This window comes from Pinus tabuliformis, chromosome 3_2 (assembly GCF_031772625.1).
Source record: "Pinus tabuliformis cultivar Carrire ecotype Pingquan chromosome 3_2, CPIR1, whole genome shotgun sequence".
NCBI lineage: Eukaryota > Viridiplantae > Streptophyta > Pinopsida > Pinales > Pinaceae > Pinus > Pinus tabuliformis.
This window is the reverse complement of record NC_142302.1, coordinates 206,944,589-206,970,072: the sequence shown is the minus strand read 5'-3', so window position 1 is coordinate 206,970,072 and position 25,484 is coordinate 206,944,589.

Genomic DNA, 25,484 nt, shown 5'->3' with positions numbered 1-25,484 from the left:
AGGTGAAATTTCAAGTGCTAACATACTGGCGACCATACTGGGGAGAACAAACTTGTTTGTGGGTTGATGTGTTTGTTTCATAAGTCTTAGATGGAGCCTGAAGTTACGCCAGGTAGCCTTCGAAAACGCTCTTGCTTTGCATCAGCTCAAGTAGATAAACGCTGCTTCAGTCAATCTCCGTGAGCTTGTGAATACGACCACTTCATTTGCATTTCACCCCAGCACATATATCAAGTTCAGATCTGATTGTTGATAGTGGACAACGATTAGACACTTGAAAGGCTGAAATCATTCACCCGGCGACTCTAAATCATTTTCGAGATCAGATCCAAAGACTCCACTGGAGGATGATCTCGACCAGCAAAAACATGAAAGGAGAATATGGACAGATCAGGTACTCAAGTTGGAATTTCATCCAAGATATTTTGTTCTTTGTTCTAAATTATTTCTCCTCTTTTCCTGAGAATGTAAAAAGGGCTTTGCAAAGTATATTGTATTTGAGAAGAGATCCTCGGCCTGCAGTTGATTCTTTCCCTTTGAAGATTGTGAATACCAAAGATTTGCATACCTTTGAGCTTGATCAAGACCTTTCTTCTAAATTTTGTGACGACCATCTTCAGATTGATGAACCTCAAGTGACCAAAACTATTTCTATACCTGCTGTACATACCCCTAGTAAAATTCCAGATCGGTATAAACCTCTTGTTTTACCTTCTGTTCTTCATGCTTTCCCCAAAAACTATGATCTATACTTGCCGAGGTTTGATGGTGAATGTAAGAATGTCAACGCTGAGCAACATGTGCAGAATTTTGAGAATTTTCTAGACCTTTTTGAAGTTGATGATGAAGATGTTAGTATTAGGCTTTTTGCTCTTTATTTGCAAGCCAAGGTGAAGAGTTGGTTCAAAGCCCTGCCTGATGCAAGCATTTCAGATTTCCAACAGTTTGTCAAAGTTTTTCTCAACAGGTGGATGATCGGGCAGAACCTTTTCTTGATTGTAGAAGAGTATAACCAGCTGAAAATATTGCCAGGGGAGACAGTACAACAATTTTCTGCCAAATTTAACCAAGTTTATTATTCGATCCCAATTGATATAAGACCTACTCTTAGATCTGCTCTCTTGCACCATCCGGGTGCCTTTGATCCGGAGATGAATTTTCAGCTGAGAGAAAGGGATATTGCAACACTTCACGAGATGCAAAACAGTGCAGTAAATGTAGAGGCTCATCTGCTGATTTGAAGGGCAAGGTTGAAGGAAGAAGAGATGAAAAACATAGATCCGGCCGAATCAACATCTCTAGAGGTAAAGCTTGACATTTTGGTAAGTGCCGTGGAAAAGATGATGGAGAAGATCAACGCAAGAAATGATTATAATATTCAAGCTCATGGCTCGCTGATTGAAGAAGAACAAGTTGCTGATTCAAATCATTTTCTTTCTGATGCCATTTGTTATAGATTTGATGATGATTGTCTTATTAATCATCTTGGAGAAGAGAGAGCTGTTGATATGATGTGTATGTTTGATGATGATTTGCCTCGGTTTGATGAGTATGATGATGATTATGTTCTCCAAACAAAAGCTAATCTTACAGACAAATCAGCAGCTAGTTTGTGGGAGGAAGAAGTTCATTTTCAGCAGCTTGAATACAATGTTCAGCCATCACATATCAGCTATGACAGTGACGAGGAAAGTGCAGCAAATTTTGAAGTAAGTGAAGGATCTTTACCTTTTTGTTTTGATTCATGTCAGTTCATTAAAGACAACTTCCATGAAATTAGAAATCAACTGTCAACAAGTCTTGATCTAGACCATCTTGGAGGCAATAAAAACCTTGTTCCAGACTTCTCATATTCAGATTTGCAGCCCCCAAATGCCATTGGTTTTCAAGTTGCAGATGAAAGCATGGAAGCTGACATATTTGATCAAATGATACAAGAAGGTGACTCCGTACCATTCTGTTTTGAATCATTTCAGTTTTTGAAGGGTAGATTGCATAGTAAATATTCAAATGAACAACCTATAACAAATCAACAATCTCTCAGTGTAAATGTTGAGGATGAGACAGATAACCAAATTCTTGAGCAGCCTGTAGCATCAGATTTGCAGCCACCAAATGAAATTGAAAGGCAGATTACAGATGAAGCTGTGGCAGCCGAAATACATGATTTGATGATACAGGAGATTCTATACCCTTTTGTTTTGAAGCATTTCAGTTTATAAGGCAGAATTCTCATAAAATCTCTCAAGAACAAGATGAACAGCTAGAAGGATGTCATACATTTTCAATGGATACATTGCAGTGGTCTTTTCAATTTTTTCATGATCCAATAGCTGATGTTTTGGATGAGGTTTGCAGTCAAAGTCTTTCTCCATTGACCACATGTGAGCTTGAAACATGTGCTGATATGAATTTGATCCGGCAACCGGTTTCTTTGTCATTTTCAGCAGAGGTCTCATCACAAGGTTCAGATCAAATTTTGCATTCATGGTATGAGGAAAAGAGAAGTAATCCATTAGATGAGCTAAGTTCCAGTGTGCTTGAATTTCAAGATCCTTATGCAGTGTTTTTGGAGGTGGATAGAGAATTCATATCATTCAACGGATCTGTTTCTAAGTTGTCATGGGAGTTGCCTTTCAGTAGTTCTCTCTTGTTGTTCATAAGCAAGCACTTGTGGAGAATTCAAACAGCAGACGAGATACTTACTTGGTTGCATTGGTTGTTTCATTTCACTTGATCAGGTGATGAATGAAACTGTTAGAGTAGGTTGTGATGAATAAGCTCCCCTTTGAGCATCATTTTCAGTTTGTCGGTTGTGTTTAAGTGTTGAGTCAGTTTTTAGTTGAGTGAGAGTCAATTTGTGTTATCAAGTCATCATTTTTCAGTCATGCATTTCAGCTTGAGTTTTTGACTCCATCGCCCAATGGTTGAAAGCACTGGTCTGCTCTCCCAGAGATCTGTCGTTCTTGGCACCTCCAAGGAGCTACCATCCCCATTGGAGCCAATGTTAGTGTCAGTCTTTCCAGCCTTCCTCCAGTGATCAAATGTGCTCTTACAAAGTGTTCTCAGAGTGTCAAGGTCAAATTTTGTCATTTCAGTGAGTCTTCAAGCAAAATTTGGTCACTAGGCATTAGGTCTATGGTTTGCCCAACTGTTAGTCCATGTCATCATTCAGCTGAGTCTATCATCATTCATAGGGTTGTCATTATCATGTCAGTGTCGAATGAGTCATTTTACACCTTATTCATGCTTCAGTTGTGCCTAGGTAAGGTCATTTCCCTCTCCTAGGGTTTTGAAAGCCAATTTCTCTTGGACGGTCAAATTATCGGCAAAACTTGTTTCCTGATGTTCATACACCTTCCCCTATCCTTAAAGTACCTTATTAAACACTTCCCATCCCTTAGATCCGCCAAATTCCTCATTTTTGCACAAACCCTAGTTTCTAGCTACAACCTGGCAATTTTCTAGGTTGGGCCTGTGTTTTGCCCTTTTGGATCCCTTCCCCTCACTCAATCTCTGAGATTCCACTTTTCCCTGCTTCCTAACATCCCTCACTACTTCCAAAAATTTCCCCAAGAATTTAGAAGCCCCCTATCCCCTTCAATTCGCTCCATTTCGACAAAATTCCTTGTTTCACACATCGGGACAAGTCGCACTCAAATGATGTTCTAGAGCAATAAAAGATGCATTTTGGAAACCTGAGAGAGGTTTTTTTCCAAAACATGCCAAAGAAGAAAAACCTTCTTCACTTTTTGCACAGGTGTCATGGTTTTAGAGAAATGTCAAAATTACAATCGCCGGATCCAAGGCGGTTGGCCAAGGCACAAAAAAGAAGAAAGAGGCACGATCCCCTCCATATCTTGGCTGAGGCTTCACTCAAAGATCATGGCACTCAATAGCCTAGCCACAGCTCAAATCCCAAAATTTTTTGAGAATTTTGGGTAATTTTGGCAATTTTTGGAAATTTACAGGTTTTGGCTCCTCAACGGGTCTCACCCCCGGTGAGACCCTTTGTCATGGCAACTCCTTTTCACAAAAACTCAGCATTTCCTGATTTTTTATGAAAAGTTACATATTCCCATGGATGGACTTGAGTTTTTATGGAGTTTTGGGCCTCCAGAAGGTCAAAATACATGAAAAATTTGACTTTCTGCCCCTTTTTTGAGTTGCAGAAAGCAATCTTGGGAGAATTGAGTTTTGACTAGGCAAATGACCTCCAAATTCAACAATTCTAGTTGGGTTGGAAAGTAGACTCGCAGAGCTTTCCAACGAGCTATCCTGCACTCAATTCTGATACCGGGAAGGTCTCCAAATAGAGCTGCCAATGTGCGCGACCCGTTGAGAAAATGTGCGCGACCCGTTGAGGAAATTTTGCCAGATTTGACCAGTTCAGCCCAGAAAACGCAGTTTGGCTCCAGTTTGACTTTTTGAGGTTGATGGTGGTCCTCTTGGATGTAATTGTGACACTTTTTGGATACTTTTACTCTTGTTTAACTCTTCTAGAAGATTCTCTCATGTAAAGGGTAAAAATTGAATGTATGAACTGGTTTCCAAGTTTATAGAGGCAAGTTGTTTTGACTGCCTATTTTGTAGTGCTTAGTTTAGAAGTGGTTCAAACAGCTCCTAGGATAGTGAGCTCGACCCATGGAGGCAGGGAAAGAGGTTAGATCATCTATATTATGTACTTTCTTGCTCATTTTCATGGTTGGACTCTTGAGGGAGAAGCTATCATTGTATTATTTCACTTGTATCTCTGCAATTTTTGGCTAAGGAAGACCAGGGTTTTGCAGTCATCTTTGGGATTCTTGTGGACTCATGTGTTGATAGTGTATTTCTTCATGTTCTTGTAAGCTTTGTTATGTGATTCATTTCCTTTCTATACTTCTGCATATTAAACAAATGAAGTGTTAAAGTAAGAATTCATGCTTGCCATGCTCTGCTTTTAAGTTTGTTTAATTTCGATGTTTTCTACTGTCTAAAGAGAATTAAAATTCATTGTTTGCTCTCTTTAGCCTTCTTATCTTTCATTCCTAACCATCCACTTCAGTCAAAGACATCAGCACTGTCTCCTACCTCGCCCCAAGGAACCCCCTGCAGAAACTGTGTCCCATCCCCGCACCCAAAATTGCCCTCTCCTCAATTTGCCACCAAAAACCCAAAAACCCCAAAATCAATCTTTTTAATCAGTTTACTAGCCTAATATCAGTGTTACCGTGTTGTTCATCTCATCTCATTGAAGATCTGCCGAGATTGACCGGAGAGAGCCTTCTCCTGCCCCGTAGGGCTAGCTACGAGGCTGAATGGTTTGATGTAGCTTTGAGGTTTGCCTTTCTCAGCCTGAGGTGAAATTTCAAGTGCTAACACATTCCACGGAGTTGTTAGGAGAAGAGGGCGTGGACACATGGATTGCATTTCCTTAAGGAAATTCTAGTTCTAAAGGGTCTGCAATGGTGGTTCCTTCCTTGTCACAACTATTTGAGTGATCTATTTCATGAAAAAAATTGTGCTCGCTCATTGAAAAAGCAAATATCATGGTTGTGTCTCTTTCTTCTCCATTTGAGGGATGGACACCAGGGTTTGAGGGTTGAGTTGGTGCTACGTGGGGTTGAGTTGAGGTTGAAGGACTAGATTTGGCTTGAGAAGATTTTTTTGTTGCATATTTTCTTTCTTATGAGCTAAGGAATTATTAGATCCTTTTGGATCTTTTAGGTATTTCCATCCTTTATTTTTTTTCTTTGCATATGGGGGGAGAGAAATCCCTTTAGAAGAAGCGAAATCATTTTGGATATGAGATGGATGTTGATAGATCTTGTAGAGAAAAGCTATGTTTTCTTAGTCCATTGGTTGCGAAAAGGTTAGATTATTCCAATTGATGAGGATTCAGTCATGCAACCCTTTTTTGAGATCTATTTTGACACAAACATGGGAAAATGTTATAATACCTCTCCCAAGCTTGTATGTATCTATATTAGTAAAATTATCGAGTGATTTTCTCACAGAATCTAAGATATCCAAATTTGTCAAATGAATGGGAAAATTAGAGAGTCTTACCCAAACTGCAGTGGCCAATGTTGTCATGGATAGAGAGTTAAATTTAGGAAACCATGCCTGAAAGGAGAGCCCAAAGTGGCCCCAAAACTAGGGTCTTTCATAAAAAACCCTTTGACAATCCTATAGATTTTTGAAGTAGAAAACAAAGAAACCCTTCGAATAGAAAAGTAGTTCTATATTCAGGGACCAAATGTGATTTACCCATTATTCAAGTGTACATGATGATGACCATAACCCATGAAAATGGAAAATAATGACATTCCACTTATATGTTATGCAGGAAATCTTAGAGTGGGGGTTATCCACCTCCAAATTTGGAATATATTTTTCTTGTTCAATAATGAAGGTTGGCCCTAAAATATCTTTGGAAATTGGTTATCAATGCCCTAGCTTTAGAGCATCCTTGAAGGATTGTGACGGAGAAGAAGAGTGCACACGCCTTTGGCTCCTCCATTTAATCTTGAGACTAGGAATATTAAGGCATCCTTAGTGATATTGTAATCTCTGAGCGAATTCCCTTCCTGGAGATACCTACCCTCATGTAGGAGCTGCATAGAGATGAAGGGGATTATTATGTGATATTTAATTCTAATTGAGTGTAGAGACAAAGCCAACAACTTTCACTTGTGTACAAAGGGTAACCCTTAAGATCAGCCTCACGAAGACTAAAACATTTGATAGATATGGAGCAATGGCCTTATATTGGATGTTGGAAGATTCCTACTGCAAAATAAATCCCCCCCAATTTACTAGATATACAACAACGACACCAAAATGAGGGGGTTTCAAGCAAAAGGAAAAGTCTTAAAGGTGAAAATACCCCAGAGATAGCCTTGGTGACTAAAGACATCAGGGTTACCATTGCAATCTCAAAATATTTGAGTAGTCATGGATAAATTGATAAATTGATTATTATATTGAAAATGAGATACATAAGTGATTCAAATAGATACCGATAGCCACCCATCTATTCCACTAACTAATAATGGTTCTAAATCTTGTTAGAAAAACTTTAGTTTTTTAGGTCCTAAATTTTTGGCACATTTTCAAGCATATTCCTTGAATACTTTTGGCAGTTGATGTAGGCCATATAATCGTTGTTACCTTCCACTAATAGAGAGTGGATTTATCTTTGTAATGGGCCAAGAAACACCATAAAAGGAGTTTATTACACCCCTGGGAAGTTAATGTTGGGTCCTTATAATACTAGTGATTACCCCATTACTATTGTAGTTATACCCCTTATTTATATTGTTGTGCCCCTATTACCCCCATATTATTATTTCTGTGCCCCATAGAATCCCTCTATTGTTATTTTTGTGGCTTTATATTATTATTGTTAGGTCGGCTGGATTATATTGTGACTCCTTAGACTCCTATATATAGAAAGGAGGTTTTGTCATTTGTATCATCCAAGAATTGTTCATTTATGTAATGTAAAGGAGGTTTCCCCCTCGAAGAGGCTGAATTCTAAGGCGTTGATCTATCTTTTCTATCTTTTCTTGAGCTGGTTTCATAACATTTGGTATCAGAGCTTTGGATTCTAGGGTTTCGCTGCTCCAAACAGGTCATCGTGGCATTTTCGCTATAACTTTTTTTCTGTGACGTTTCAGAAGTCACAAAAAAAACCCATTTGAGAAAAATTGACGCTGAACCTTGGGTCCAAATTTCAGAGCTTTTCGCGTGATATTTTCGGAGATATGATCTGAGGAAGTTGGTCTTTTTGCAGACTCCTGAATTACATTCAAAACAGGTGACCTGGGGAAAATCGTCATAACTTTCTCTCTGAGGATCGGATTGAAATTTCGTAAAAAGGTACAGAAAGAGGACGAACTTTAGTTTCTTGTGGGTGGTTTTTAGATCCAAAGGTCGAAACAGTGAGTCGCGGCACGTCGTACAAGTTAGCTCTACTGAACTAGTCTATAATCAAGTCACTGTGGGAGATTTCGCAAAACTCTTCCTTGGAGAATCCAATTTGGGTCAGACTTGTGGCATTGGAAAGAGGACACAGAGAGCTACTACAGGTCACAAGTTTAGAACTAGATTACTGGAAAGTACAGAGATACATCAGAGGAAATATCGAGCTCCTACAAAGTGAAAAAAGGTGTGTAGATTTTTTTAAATTTTTGCTTAAGCTTGGTTTGAAAATTTATTTTGAAGGAATTCAAAGGGCATAGTAGAGAATTATTATCGGTAACTGATGCCCCGAGGAAAGAAAATGCAAACACCTAGTAAGGAACCTGAAAGCTCTAGCATGACTCATGAAGAAGAGGAAGAAATGCTACATGATATATCAAAATTACAAGAACAAGTGCAACAAATGTCACGCTCACAAAAGTTAACAGATGCTAAGATAAATGGCGTGGAAGCTAAGATGAATGGCATGGAAGCTAAGATGGACAATTTGAAGATAGATTTGAACACAAATTTGAAGACAGGCATGGCAGATTTGAAGACATATTTGACTAATTTTCTACAAGAAATACTTACTAATGGTGAAAAGGTAGTAAAGGAAACTCATGATGAGAACAAAAGAAATGTTAATCATGATTCCATAGACGCTAATGTTGGATCGAAGAATCACCACATTCCAAAAATCGATATGAGGAAGTTTGATGGCAAGGATCCCGCCACATGGATATTACAGATGGAGCAATTCTTCGATCTCAATAATGTGCAAAACACACAAAAGGTACGTATGGCAACTTTATATTTGGAACCAAATCAGTTTGTATGGTATCAATGGCTTTGTTCTCGTAAACAATTTATCACTTGGGCAATTTTTACGGAAGAATTGATAGCACATTATGAGGATACAAAAAGCAACACTTTTTTTAGCCAATTGATAAGTCTCAAACAAAAGGGTTCAATAATGGAGCACATTGAGGAGTTCCAAAAATTGAACATAAGGGTAAAAGATATTCCAGAGGAGCATAGGATTGATGTGTTCATAGGGTCTTTAAAGGATAATATCCAACATGATGTGCGCCTTTGGGAACCTGATTCATTAGAGAAGGCATTCAGGTTAGCAAGAAAAATGGAAAGCAAAATTATGGCAACTAGGAAGCATACCATTCACAACTATAAAGACGGAAGTGTTGTTGCCCATAGTCTTCCACAACCTACAAGGTTGACACCACAACAATTGGAAGAAAAAAGAGAAAAAGGGCTTTGTTACAATTGTGATAGCAAATACACAAAAGGTCATAAGTGTGCTGAGAAGAAATTATTCTACATAGATTGTGAAGAGGAAGAAGAAAAGGAGCAAGAAAGGTCAAAAGAAGAGAATATATTCCAGGAACAAAGCCTAGATGAAGAACAAATAAATCCGACCATATCTTGTAATGCATTGGCGGGAATTACCACTCCTCAAACCATCAAGATAGAAGGACAAATCAAGAAGAAAAAGGTAATAGTGTTGATTGATTCAGGAAGCACCCACAATTTTATTCATTGTAGGGTAGCAAAAGAATTGAATTGCTTCCTATATCCAGCACCAGAGTGTCAAGTGATGATTGCAAATGGAGGAAAAATAAATTGTTCTGGAAAGTGCCATAATATCAAGCTATCCATGGGAGAATATGTATTGACTAGCCCAATGCTTTCCATTCCAATGGGAGGTGCTGATGTTGTACTAGGAGTCCAATGGCTACAATCCTTGGGTACAATAGCTTTTAATTTTCAAGAACTTTTCATGAAATTTTCTGTGGAAGGAAAGGAAGTTGAATTAAGGGGTATTGCAGGGAAACCAGGAAAGATAATCAGCTCTAATGGCATGACAAAGCTTCTAAAAAAGGAGCAAAGAGGTGTAATTGCACAATTATGTTCGCTAGATGTTTCCACATTGGAATCATCTATTTCTCCAGATCTCCAAAAAGTCCTGGACAATCATTCCAAGGTATTTGAGACTCCCAAAGGTCTCCCACCTATGCGTGATCATGATCATGCTATTCATCTGATTCCAGGAAGTGTTCCTCCAAACATCAGGCCGTACAGATATCCATATGTCCAAAAAAGTGAAATTGAACGTATGGTTGCAGAAATGCTAGAGGCTGGTATAATTCAACCGAGTCAAAGTTCTTTCTCAGCTCCAGTAGTATTGGTGCACAAGAAGGATGGATCATGGCGCATGTGTCCAGATTATAGGGAGCTCAACAAGCTCACTATTAAAGATAAGTTTCCCATTCCTGTCATTGATGAATTACTGGATGAATTGCATGGATCAATTTACTTCACCAAGTTGGATCTTCGTTCAGGATATCATCAAATCAGAATGAAGATTGAAGACATTCCGAAAACGGCATTTAGAACTCATGAGGGTCATTATGAATTTTTGGTCATGCCTTTTGGCCTTACCAATGCACCTTCAACATTTCAAGGTTTGATGAATTCAATTTTCAAACCATTCCTTAGAAAATTTGTGTTAGTATTTTTTGATGATATACTAATCTACAGCAAGTCTTGGAAGGATCATGTTGAACATGTTGACAAGGTGCTACAACTATTGGAGGAGAAACAATTATATGCAAAAAGATCCAAATGTTTCTTTGGAGTCCAGGAGGTGGAATATTTGGGTCATATTGTATCTCATGAAGGAGTTAAGGTAGACCCTAGCAAAATTAAAGCCATTAAGGAATGGAAAATCCCCACATCCATAAAGCATCTGCGAGGATTTCTTGGGTTGACAGGGTATTATCGCAAGTTTGTTAAGAATTATGGGAGAATAGCAGCACCTCTAACAACATTATTGAAGAAAGATTCATTTTCATGGACTCCGGAAGCAACAAAGGCCTTTAAACATCTTAAAGAGGCAATGTGCCAAGCACCGGTCTTAGCTACACCGGACTTCACAAAAACCTTTATTGTGGAATGTGATGCTTCAGGAAATGGAATTGGTGTTGTTCTAATGCAAGATGAAAGACCCATTGCTTTTGAAAGTCGTCCAATCAAGGGAAAGTTTTTAAGCAAAGCTATTTATGAGAAGGAAATGTTGGCAATACTCCATGCACTTAAGAAATGGCGACCCTACCTAATGGGAAGACACTTCAAGGTAAAAACGGATCATGATAGCCTTAAATACTTTTTAGAACAAAGATTATCCTCTGAAGAGCAACAAAAGTGGGTCACAAAGATGTTGGGTTATGACTTTGAAATCATCTACAAAAAAGGGAAGCAAAATGTGGTGGCAGATGCACTCTCAAGAAAGGATGAGGATATGGAAGCATTGTTGTGTGCCATTTCTATTATCCAACCAGATTGGATAAACGAAGCAAAGGAGGAATGGAAGAATGACGAAGAAGTGTGGGCACTTATTCGAAAGCTACAACAAGATTCCAGTACTTTTGATACATTTAGCTGGCAAAATGATTCGTTATGGTACAAAGATCGCTTATACCTCTGTAAGAATTCCCAGCTAAAACAAAAGATTCTTATGGAATTGCACACTTCTCCCTTAGGAGGGCACTCAGGATTTTTAAAAACTTACCACAGGGTTAAGAAGGAATTTTTTTGGGATGGCCTTAAATCAGATATTCAAAAGTTTGTGGCGGAATGTTTGGTTTGCCAACAAAATAAAGTTGAAACAATTAAGACACCGGGTCTATTACAACCTTTATCCATTCCAAGCCAACGTTGGGAGGAGGTTTCAATGGATTTTATCACAGGTTTACCCAAGTCTGAGGGAAAGAGTGTCATCATGGTGGTAGTTGACAGACTTACCAAGTATGCACACTTTTGTGCATTATCACATCCATTTAAAGCCAGTACAGTTTCTACTGCATTTATGGAAACAATTCAAAAGCTACATGGAAACCCAAAGATTATTGTAAGTGACAGAGATCCCATTTTCACTGGAAATTTTTGGACAGAATTATTTTCTTGTCTTGGTACTCAGTTAGCTCATAGCTCATCTTATCATCCTCAATCTGATGGGCAAACTGAGATAGTAAACAAATGTTTGGAAGGATATCTTCGTTGCTTTGTATCTGATAAACAGACACAATGGGTCAAATGGTTGCCTCTGGCTGAATGGTGGTATAACACTTCCTTCCATACAGCAACAAAAATGACCCCATTTATGGCACTTTATGGGTATCAACCACCATCAATCACATCATATTTAAGAGAAAATTCTAAGGTTCAAGCAGTGGAACATCACATCGAACATCAACAACAAGTCCTCCAACTCTTAAAGGATAACCTCGTGTTGGCACAAAATAGAATGAAACAACAGGCAGATCAACATCGCAGTGAAAGAAGTTTTGATGTAGGTGATTGGGTATTCCTACGGCTACAACCATATAAGCAAATGTCCCTAAAGCAAGCTAAGAAGGATAATAAATTATCACCAAAGTATTATGGTCCGTACAAGGTGTTGGAAAAGATTGGTACTATGGCATACAAATTGGAGCTTCCTGCAGCTTCTCGATTGCACCCAGTTTTCCATGTTTCATGTTTAAAGAAGGTTATAGGCGACAAGCTCCCAGTTCAAACAATATTGCCAGAACTTGACGAGGAAGGAAAAATTATATTGGAACCGGAAGCAGTCACAGAAACAAGAACTCGACAGCTACGAAATCGATCAATTTCAGAGTATCTTATCAAGTGGAAGAACTTATCCGCTGAAGATTCCACATGGGAGGATGAGAATTTTATGCAGAAGTATCCAGAACTACTCAAGCGTTGAGGACAACACTTTTTTGAAGGAGAGGGGCATGTTGGGTCCCTATAATACTAGTGATTACCCCATTACTATTGTAGTTATACCCCTTATTTATATTGTTGTGCCCCTATTACCCCCATATTATTATTTCTGTGCCCCATAGAATCCCTCTATTGTTATTTTTGTGGCTTTATATTATTATTGTTAGGTCGGCTGGATTATATTGTGACTCCTTAGACTCCTATATATAGAAAGGAGGTTTTGTCATTTGTATCATCCAAGAATTGTTCATTTATGTAATGTAAAGGAGGTTGCCCCCTCGAAGAGGCTGAATTCTAAGGCGTTGATCTATCTTTTCTATCTTTTCTTGAGCTAGTTTCATAACAGTTAATGTATCATCTAACCTTCTAGAGGCCTACATTCTTTGTAATACCCCTACTAATATATGATGTAAATATATATAGGATGGTGAACTTGATGTACATAATGATTAGGCTGGTGAGCCAAAGTCATTTTTGCGGGTCTGCATGCCTATGTATATGTGTATATGGAATTTGGGGGCTAGCTTTCCTAGGGACATATATGTTGTGTTCGAAAAGTGGCCAAAGGGCTACGATTTTGAATATTGTAAATATTGCACATATTTTTATATTAATAAAATAAAGAATCGCTACATAGCCCACTCAATAGAAAAGAGTATGAGGGGTAGTGCAACTCCATGGAAAAGACAACAATTGGATGAGTTCGGTGTTGGGTGAAAGGGGCACCTACGGCTCATGAGGCTTTAGTAAATGCCACATGGTAGAGAAAGGCTATGCATATATAAAGAATGAATATTTGGATGAGGGGAATGATTATTATTATCATTTTTTAGGAGTATGCAAATTATTTTTTCAGACATTTTTATGCATGGTTGACGTTGGCCAACAATTTCAATAATGAACTAATTAGTGAACCTAGTGTGGGGGTTTTGGAACTGACTGGGGAATTTTTTAGTCAGTGAATCCTGTGCTTGGACTATAGAATAGAGTGGATTGCTTGTGACTAGTTGGTGAGCCTTGGAAGGTGGGGATCACCAAGGGACTAGAAGGTATCTAAGAAGGGTGTGCTACTTGGGTTCTGGAACTGACCGAGCCAATTGTGGCCTGGAAGGGTTCCTAGAAGCCCAGAAAGTAGCATAAGCTTGTTGAGTCCTGTTGCTGAGAAGTTCACAGCTGGTCATAAGGAACCTTGGAAGGTGGTAACCACAAAGGGTCCAACAGGGCATAGAGAAGGGTGTTCCACTTGGGTGCATGTTCAGGGAAGCAAAATGTAGCAGTTGGATTCGTGTCTATTGGGTTGGTGCCTTGGCCATGGAAGCATTTTTATTTTTGTGTTATTTTTGTTGCCTATGGATTTGCAGCCCCAACTCAGTGGTGACTCGTGTTTGAGAGTGATGGGTCATAAGGTCTATGGCTGGATGGAACGTGGAGACCCTCCAACCAGTTGCTTCATTTTATACAAATAAGTGTTCTTGTTCTCTACTATAATAATTTATATCTTTATAATTTTCATACTTGAGACTATAAGTATTTTTGAATATATGTTGGAAACCTTGGGGTTTTAGGTTATATGCTTTGTTATGGCTAATAATGTAGTTATTGTTAAAATTATTCTATTGTGAAATTTAGTAATTAAATGGTCATTAATTATTTATGTATTCCACTATGAAAATCTTGTATTATAATGTACAATGGTTTATATGTATTGATGTTTCATTTATGCATTTAAACGTAATTCAAATGTTGCATGTCTTGCTTCTATAGTTAATTTTTGGCATTATGAGCGGTATGGGCGTGGTATGATTGCTTGACTGGAGATTGGTGATGTTACAAAGTGGTACCAAAGCCCAATTTTCAACACTAGCCTTGATACAAGGAAAAATGAGAAATATTAGGATGCCTTCCAATTGTTTGGCAAAAATATAGTGGTAGGATTCATTAAATTTTACTTAGAAAAAAAGACATACGAGTTGAGAGGAACTCGATAGAACTAAAATCATGCAAATTTGATAAGGAGTGGCTAAGTTTTTATCCTTTAAAAGCCAAAATTTATGTGCACGATGCCATTCCTGTTATCAAGATTTAATTGGTATATATATATATATATATATATATATATATATATATATAGAAAGGGTGTATAAAATCAAAATAGTGATGTGCATGATCATTTAAAATTTTGAATCGAAAGATTTATATACATATATAGATTTATATATATAATGAGCTTGGGGAAGGGTTCCAGGGCAGAACCCCTGCCATCTTGTCGAGTTCATTCAAATTGTGGTGTATTAAATTGTTTGTGGTCGAGAATGCTCGGAGTGCCATGTGAGGGTCTCGTGGGTGGGCTGCAAGCCATGAACTTCGATGGCCAGGGGCTCAAGCCATGGGGATAAATCTTTTTGAGCCATATTGCTAAGGAAATGAAGTTTGAGTCAAAGAAAAAAGGGAGTCGTCTATAGAGGCAGAGGAATTGCTTGGACAATCAAAAGTGGCTGGAATTTGGGAAAAACAATCTCAAAAAATCTTGTAGAGGCAGATTTTGAATAAATATTTTGATGGTGGAAATGGATTCAACACCATCAAAAACTTCTAAGGCATCTAAAATTATGACTTTTGACTCTTTTACTTGGATTTACAAAACTTCCTATCATATTTTTTCAAAATATGGCAGGAATTTCCATAACTTTCAGGGCAAACAAGCATAATGCATAAGGGTTAGAGTACGACAAAAAAAGGGGGTTGCAGGCAAGGTCATCAGGGCACCAGGGAATAGAGATAATGTGTTTGGTTGGAGCGAGGCGGGCGTGAGTCAGTGGGATCGGTGCCATGGTGGCACGGTGTCAAGGAGACAAGGAATGATGGAGGAATGGCGTGAGGTGGACCACACACGACGTAAGAAACACCATAAACCCCATCGCCAAGGACCATGTATCTGACTTGGATATTCGATGCAAAGATGCACATGATTTAACAAGGGTAGGATGATTTGATGGCTAGAGTTGGTCCCCACCACCCCTTGAAATTACTTCATGTTATTGGATATTGGCTCAGAGGAATGCCCCAGAAAATCATCCTTTGAGTGATTCGGTATAACCCTTTTGAAACCATGGTTTATCTCTTTGGTTCATGATTTGTGATATAAAATTATTTTTATTAGGGAAGTACGTAAAGGGGCCCATCGTGATGTCCATTGTCGGATGTCTACCTCCACTTGGCAACTGTTGACTTGCCACACACAACGTTTTGATGTCACAGGTAGTTAAAATGTATTGTAATATATATATACAAACACACACACACACACACACACATTTGATAAAATATATATTTATATTTGTATTCAAAGTTGTGAGCAGATGGGTATGTGTTTGACCCCTCGGGGCATAGTTATAAGCGATCCATGTGGAGTTTGAGAAGAGAAAGGGCCATATGATAGGTAGGGAACTGGACAAAGTAGGTTGGTTAGGTTCCAGAAGCATGGATTTTATCCTAGTAGGAAAGAAGTGGGTATGGTGTTAAGGGTTAAATTGGAATTTGTTTTTGGGAGATTAATTGAGTTTTACAACTCTGTAATAATGGATGAATAAAGAAGAAGAGAAAATGAAATTTCTAGAGACATATATTTGTGCTCTAGAGTCGAACTTTTGTGTGTGAGTAGTCAAAGGAAAGGGAATTTCAAGAATAATGCATCGAGACAATTATAAATTGAATTCAGTGGCAGAATATTTGCAAAAAATAAGAAGATAACTACATGAATTTTCTAAAGAAGAATTAGAGTTCAATTGAAACTTCTAGAGGATGTAACTTGTTTCCTTGGTGCCAAAATTTCGTAAATAAACAGTTTACGAAAAGCTACTAGTGAGTAGAACACACTAGTAGCCACAAAATTTTGAATTAGACATAAATTTTGAAAAACAATTCTAGAAAAATATACATGCTCGAAAAATAATTGACACTATGTGAATTGAAGAGACCTAGGATGTACCAGATATTAATAAACCAAAAAAAGAAGTTAGGTTAGTATACATTAGTGTGGGGTATGTCGAGATTGAATAAAATGTTCACATAGTGAGTAGGCTACAAAACAAAGACCTAGAGGAGACTACAAGAATCCTTAAGATGGAGGTTCTCAGTTTCAAAGATGAGAATGATAGATTGGTGAGAGAGAAACTACAACTCAACACCTCGATTTTGCTAATCCTGAATAGAATTAAGCATGATTTGGAACAACAACTAGAATCCAAACATGCTTGGGAGATGGAAAACAAGTTTGGTGGAAAGGGTGTTGGTAGTTCAAGGTGAACTAAGAGTGATGACCAACAATATTTGTATGCAAAAAACGTGACACACAACAGGGATTACACTACCTCAGTGTCAAATAGAAGGCCCAATGTGTCACTGGAAAAAAAGTATGGGAAAAGAAAGTCTGATAGGGACAACCTCTAGGGGGAATTACGGAAGATTAAGCCTCCCACTTTCAACAAAGAACATAAGGGAGAAGAAGGCTAGGCTTGGTTGTTGGAAATATTTACTTATTCGTCAAATATGGAATCTCAAATAGCCATTTACCACCTTAATGGTAAAGCTAAGTTATGATGGGAACAACTTAAGGAGGTTAAGCATTTGGATGAGAAAATTTTGACATGGCATAAATTTAAGGAATATTTTCAACAAAATTATTTGTTCAAGTGCTATTATGAGAAGAAGATGCAAGATCTTTCCAAACCTAATTTGAGTAATATGACTATGTAGGAATATGGTTGGAAGTTCACATAACTTTTAAGATATGTGGACTTCAATAAGGACAAAAAAGTGAGAATTCAGAGGTATATGAGTGGATTACCTTCATTGTATGTAGAAAAATTGAAGTATGATGAGCTCAAGACTCTAGATGTAAACATGAGAAAAGATGAAGAACTATACAAGTAGAATAAGAATAAATAAACTATATAGAGGGCTTGTGATAATAAGAAGAAGAGTTTTATAGAGCATAGTTCAAATCCCCTCCTTTTAGATATGGGTAACAATAGAAGCAATAGTCAACTCTAGCTTTTGCTGAATCCAAAGGAAACAATATCTGGAACAAGAATCCCTAGTTCAAACCACTTAAATGTTTGTTGTGAATTAAACCATAGGTAGAAGAACTGTCTTCAGAAGGATGGAAATCAGAAGATTATGCATAATATGTAGGCAATTGATACAATAGAGAATGTGGGTTGAAGCATGCCTAGTGTTTATGTTGCGTTGGATAAAAATCAGACTAAGCACTATGCGCATATGATTGAAGTCGGAGATAAGTTGAAAAATCAACCTATTACCATTTAAATTTCTTTGATGCTAGTCATATTTATATTAATCCGAAATTGGTGGAAAAATTTAATTTGAAGAAATCTAAGCACTGTAGGGCATGACTGGTGCAATTAACTACTGGTATAAAAGGGAAAGTTACATAATTGGTGAATGAATATTTAATTAATTTGATTGGGTTGAATACTAAGGTACAATTGAATATAACCTGGTTGGGATCTTATAGTTTTTTAATCAACATTGATTGACTAGAAAGGCACCACGTGGTTTTGGACTATTATAGCAAGTATTTTACCTATAATGATGATGAAGGAAAATAGACACGAGTCCAAGGAGTTCCTAGACTAATATCTATAGAAATATATTAGCCCAACAACTAAGGAAGAATTTTAGGAAAGGTTATGAGATTCTCATGGAAGTTCATTTGGAGGAACGCAATAGGGATCAACAAGCTAACTAGGAGGATTATCCCATGTTAAAAGAATATGTTGGTATGTTTTTTTATATTCATAGATTACCTCCAAGAATGGATATTTATTTTTCCATTCTTTTGGTGCCTAGAACTGCTCCAGTATCTAAAGCACTATATCAAATGAGAACTCTAGAGCTAAGAGAATTACAAATGCAGTTGGAAGAATTTCTAAAGAAGGGGTACATACGACCTAGTGTGTTAGCATGGGGTGCCCCAGTTCTATTTTTTAAGAAAAGTGATGGAACATTGTGGTTATTTTTGGATTTTCAGCGGCTAAAAAAAATGACAATTAAAAACAAATATCCTTTACCGAAGATAGATGATCTATTTGATCGACAAATAAGTTATTCTCTAAGATAGACTTAAGGTCATAATATCACCAATTATGAATCAAGGAAGAATATATTGATAAGATAACTTTCCAAAGTTGTTATGGACATTACAAGTTCGTGGTGGTGATTTTCAGATTAACCAATGCAGCAAGCGTTTTTATGTGCTTAATTAATGATGTCTTCAAAGAATATTTAGATAAGTTCATTATTGTTTTCTTGGATGATATCTTGGTGTATTCTAAGTCAGAGTAGGTGTACCTGAAACATCTGAGGTTATATTTAGGCCACATTCTTTTGGAGAATGGGGTATTGTTGACAACGCTGGACCTGCCAATATTCAGGGGATATCCTCGATAAAAAGTCCCAACTAGACCTTAAACCATTTGGATTAGGAGTCCCAATAGTGGGTGGTAATTTAATGCCTTGATCATGGTAGCACGCAAAGAAAAGTATGATAACTTTGGGCATAAACAAGTGTGTGACCCTATGGAGAGTCAAGTGTGATGCATGGGGGTTCTAACACATAGAGGGGAAAAGGAAGTCTACCCCTTAGAAGCATGAAATAGTATGTAGCTTGAAAGGAAGACATGAGCGGAATGACATGACAAGCTAAAATGCATAATAGTACAAAAATTAAAGTGATGGGTTAATCCAAAACATGCATCCAACAAGATTCATACAATTCATACAAAGTAGTTCATAAGTAAATGCATCAATTAAACAACATACATTGCTAAAGAAACCAGAATAATACAACTACAATGAAAGTGTGTTGGCTCTGTTATTATTATTATAAGTGAAACTTCCATCCATACATACACCATTGACAACCACTAGCCCCAATAGTGGAACATTACAGTCAAGAACACCTTCTCGTCCAAAGAAGTATACTAACTCTACGTTATGGAGAAGCTAAGGCTCGTCACAATACTTCCAAGCCTTTTCTAAGCCTAAGCCTAGCCAAAAGCTTGACTCCCAAAAGCTTGTTATATGAGTTATGAGGTTCTATTTATAACAAAGGGTGGGGTGACCCTTGACATTCCCCTTAGTGACTTTTTGAATACCCTCATGACTCTTCAAATTCTTTACAAATAACTCATTACAACACATGATGACCTTTCATATTCCATTAATGACACTTGGAATTTCACTTACAACATATTTACAAATAATAGTATGTTTTCCACATGTACCCATGTAAGACAAAATAGGCTAGAGACAGCCTAACAAGACAAAACACTATGAATTCGAAGTTTGTGGAAAGACCAATTTGACAACCTGCACTTGGTGCTTCTTGGTCACATATTGATGCCAAGCTTGGTATTGTGTGATGATGTCCCCAAATTGCTTGATGGTGTCTTTCTGGTAGCGGACTCTTGCCTCCATAACACTCGAGTATATGGTCTTGGAACCTGTATCCAAATTGTCCTCAAGAATGTGCAACATAGTGTTGACCATGATAGGACCACCAATGTACTTTCGCATGTTATGTGCACTCAGTTACAAGTCATCCCTGGTGGTCTCTCGCCTTCGTTTCTCCATGTACCCATCGATCTCTAGCCGGAATTGGTTCTTGGGTCCAGCCTCAGTGAAGAAACCGATTGACGGGATCATGTGTGTTCTCACCATGACATCCAAACTCTTGTACAACTATGCATGTGAGGCCTTTATGCTACTGACGAATGGGGCGAGATTCTCATACTTCTAGATCAAAATATGGACCTTTTCTTTCTCTAGCTGTTCCTATGGCTTCATCTTCTTTGGCAAGTGAAGTGGGGCCCCTTTGTGCTGCATTGTCCTCTCTTACACATGGGTGATGGAAACATGTACATTCCTGAGAGTTTGAACAAACTCTTTTCTCCGCTGCTATAAGGCATGCTCATGGACAACTGCTTTATGAACGGTGACAAATCCATCATAGAACTTCTACATGGTAGTTAGTATCAGGAGTTGATGCTTTATCAAGTATCGATTTCCTCATCTCTACCATTGCGGAAACTGTGCTATCATCTCGAAAGATGTTTTTTCTCTTGCCAGGAATCCTACAAGTTATTTTCCATTTGTTCATTCTTGGCTAATAGGAATTAACATTTTAGCTTTTGGCTCCTACATAGAATAATATGGAATCGACAAGGGAAGCTAAATGCTTTCTTGTGTATGACATAATCACCCTTTCCTTCATAAATGCAGGTGACGTGTGATCATCTGGAAAGTGCTTCCTCAAGGCCTGTAAAATATTTTTCTACAACTCATCATATGATAGATTGTACACATCCATAACTAGATCATCATCAATGAGAACAACTTATCCTTGCTCGCTCGGGACTAGTTCTGACACCAGAGGTGGTGGAGACTGAGAGGTGACCTTCAATGCTCATGAAATAAGGTGAATGTCTTCATTCTGTGGCTCCTACTCCAACTCCATGATTGTCACTTCAATTAGTTGCTCAATCTTTTGAGAAAGCTCCCAATCTTACATCTATTCATTGTCTTCCTCAACTATTAGTTGTTATAACTCCTTAACATATATGGGTGTTTTTTTCTTTTTCATCATGCCTTTCCTTTCTTCTTCCTCCTCTTTCTGATTCTCTTATCTTTCTCTCCTCCTCATCTCCTACTCTTCCTTCAACTTTTTCTCCATTTCCTATAACTTTAGTTATTCTTCCTGCAACCTTTTCTTTTCTCTCTTCCTTCGCTCTACTCTCTTTATCTGTTTGTCCCTCTTTTCCTCTGATGCCAAGGCTTCTTTCTCCATGATAGGATCTTCCCTCATCTTTCAACTTTTCTCTGCCTCTGGGTTCTCGGCAATCTTCCTCTTTCCCTTCTCATACACTAGATTGTTGATTATTACTGTTGTTATTGTTGCTTCTTACACTCTTTCTCCCTCTAGAGAAGCCTTCCAATTTGTAGTTATACTAACAGGATCATGGAGCTTGGATTCATTGTAATAGTACCTCCAAGGGTCCCCCTCGTGCCAGTGAAATGTCTCGTGGATCCAAGGATAGTACACCTTCACACAATCGTTCTTGCAAATACCATGTGGATCATATGGATTAAAATATTTGGTGCCGAACTCGAATCCTACTATCTCCTTAGCTTCGACATTCTCATAATTCAAGTTCTTAATATCGTACAATTTGATTTGCAAATGAAGAGCGATCCATGGCACTTTCTTCTTCCTATGCAATCTTGCTAACAACCCTGTGGAGAGGTGATATGAGACCTCTTGCAAGACGAACTTGTTAGTGGCATACCTTGGTAGAAAATATGAAGGCCTCTCTCTACCATACACTCTGATGAAGGTGCGACCTGGTGAGGCATACCAATCTATGATGTTCACTACCACCTCCATTAGTTCTTGGGATATGCAAGGGGGGTCCTGCTAAAAAATAAGCTTGTACAATGGGATGATGAAATGGTCAATTAGCTTTTCCATCACTCCTCAATAGTTGTAGTTGGAAACAAACTTGCAATAAAAATTGACGATAGACTCCTTAGGTGTCCAAGTCCACCTTATGCCAAGGAAATGTTGCTAGGAAAAAAATGCATCAAGTAAGTATGCAAACATGTAGAATCTTGCTTACTCATTCTTGGGCGGATTTTGAGTAGTAGTCACATGGATCTTTAACTGATGAACCAATAAGTATGACCAGTTGAATGGAGTCCCATCATTCACCAATTGGTCCAGAACGACTACCCAACCTTTAGGAAAGGCTTCTATGTTCTCTTGACCATATATTCTGCATGAAAATATGATCAAGAATTGATAAGCCTTCCTGAGAGACTTTGTCTTGTAAACATGATTGGGTGTCTAGAGAAACTTTGACGACTCTTTCACCCAGTTCTTAACGATGTCTCTAGTGTTCACAAAGTTGTGGGTGGAATAGAAAAATGAATCCATGTGCTTCACCGGTTGAGGTAAATGATACATCTGCTGAAATTTCTTCACCCTCAAGGTGGAAAGCTCTTTCTTGTTGGCACTACTCAAAGTAATTGTTGGTTCATCTATGTGTGAGACAATCCAGCTGATAATGTCTGCACATGGGAAGACGAGGTACCTGCATGAAACCTTATATAAGCCTAACCAGTGGACGCTAAGGTAAACCTGTCATTCCTCTCAATATTCCTTTAATTCCTTTGCAAAAGTATCCATGATTTGATTCCATGTTAATGTTGTACCCTTCTCAATGGACAACTGAGTGTCTGCATAGATTGGTAGATTAACTGACGTCTACTCAACTTCTTTGCCTGTACTGCTCTTGACGGTTTCCTTTGATGCAACTCTATTGGAGACCATGTTAACTGTAAATGATAGAGATATGCTCAACAACTATTGTACTTGGAGACAGAGAAGACAATCATGGCACGAAAATGTTAGATTAAAACCAAAATCAAATTCAAGACAAGACCAAGAAATAAATTGGGCTAATAATGGGATAGAATGCGCAATTCTATTTCATAGATGTCACTAGCTTCCTTTCGGAATTGCACATTGTGCAGTCCCAACAGTCATTCGGGAGGCTTGTTGACTAGAATTTCACAATGTGTCGTTCAGTCTTAGGCCAGGGCCGGGAGAGACTGCACATTGCGCAATCTTAGTGGTGAAGTTGGGAGGTTGGTGTTGACATGGTTAATCCTCTCTGCAGACAGAGAGAATCCCTCTAGCTCAATGAGTGGGTCTAGCAGCTGAAGTGACAATCAACTAGACATCTTCCCAGATTACAATTGAAAAGAAGAACGAAGGAGATGGCCTACCTCATTCTGATGCTATTTTGATTCCCTTTTTTGAGTACTCTAAACTACTTATGTCACGGGCTTGTTCCTTCTTCTCTCAATGTTTATGCACCTGCACAAGTGATCAAGACAAAACAAGACATACTAAAACAGATAACAAATCCAATAGTAATCTACTTAACTGATCAAGGAATTTCAATCTAAATGATACATGAACATATACATTTTGGGAAGATGAACTAGGAATTGTATATTATTAGAAAATAAAGGGAAGCTTAAAGCCTTGATGTTGATAGGCTCTCCTTGAGTGTTAATCCAAGTCCAAGCCAAGAACTCTCCAAGCACTCCTTATCCAAGTCAAATGAATATCCTCTAGGCACAATCTTAGCATAAGGGTGTAAATAGACATAGACCAACCATTTGGGAATGGGAGAGTATGAATTTATAGGCTGGAAAAGGGAGTTAGGACCTCTCCAAAGATAGGATTAAGCCCTCATCTCAAGGAGGTAGATCATAGGGATAAGACCAAGAGGCCAAGTTGGGAGGATTCGACCTCATGTATGCCAAACAACCTCTAGCTTGTCGCTCTAGAAGCTTCTAGATCACAAAGCTTCTCATCCTCTTTGGGAAAATTGCCTCTTTGGGATCATTGTGGGTATGCAAGGGAACATAGTGATGCCATCATTGGTAAAGTACAGTGAAAAATGTGACCATTGATGTTTTAAGCCTTATAAGAGTGATGATTCTGATTTTAGGGTTTTAAGAGCTATTTTTTCAGGGAAAGCTCAAGGCATTTTCCAATCAAAGTCTTAGGAGGGATCTAAGTTGTATACATGGATGAGTATACTTTATAATGGTCATGTTTTGGGCACTTCGGGGTATGTCACAGGGAAGTGCAGGAGGTGTGACAAAATATTGTGTAACAGATGCCCCCTAAAGCATGAAGGTAGAATGAGGAGTGATGGCTGAGATGCTTTATGAAATTTTGCAAGGTGTTGGGAGCGGGATCCCCCAAGGGCATTTTTGGGGCTAAAAGCTCATGTTTAAGTCAATTTTTGTAATATAAGTTTAAAGAATCCACATTTTGTGGTCACAGAGTGTGAAGGTGTATGTGTCAAAAAGGGTAGTCCTCCTTTAGTTTTCTAAAGTAAAGTCCGCTGTAAGAAAGAGTTAAGTAGTTTTAGAGACATCAATCAAGGAATAGAATGGAAGATCATGTAATAGAGTGATAGCTCTAAAGAAGAAGTCTAAGTATTTGGTCATAGCATACATAGAGGCTCTACAATTGAGTGCACAGAGGCATAGGGTAGAAGTCTGCAGCTGAGTGCGTAGACCCCTGTAGCTTTGTGTGCAGGGTGGACAGGGTTTGTAAACACTTGGAGGATATTAATAAAAGGAGTTATTCTACAATTTCTGTGTCTTTGTTCTGTTGATGTGTTTGGATATTTTGTGTATGAATTTCCTATATTATGCTTATATGATGTGCAAATGAATGCAATTACATTGAATAATTGGACGCAATTACAGATATATGCTTATGCAGTATTAACTTTAAGTATTTGACGAGATAAGCAAATCACTTAGGATAAGTGGGGAATCTACATGACACGCTACCATAGTAGCGTGAAAGTACTTGAGCCACATGATAGGTCTACATGAAGGTCGATCGTATAATTTCGCGAAGGTATTGAAGACTGGAATAGAGGGTTTGTCTTGCAAGTCCTAGAGCGAAGCCACCTATGCGAAGGTAGGGATAGATGGAATCAAACGACATCACAACCATCTTAGGGTGCAGAAACTTGGTTCCATCATCCCCCCATACTTCTTTGGGTGAGACTTCGATCCGTGCTCCGTGGGCTGATGCTGAAAGGGCCAGTAGTGTA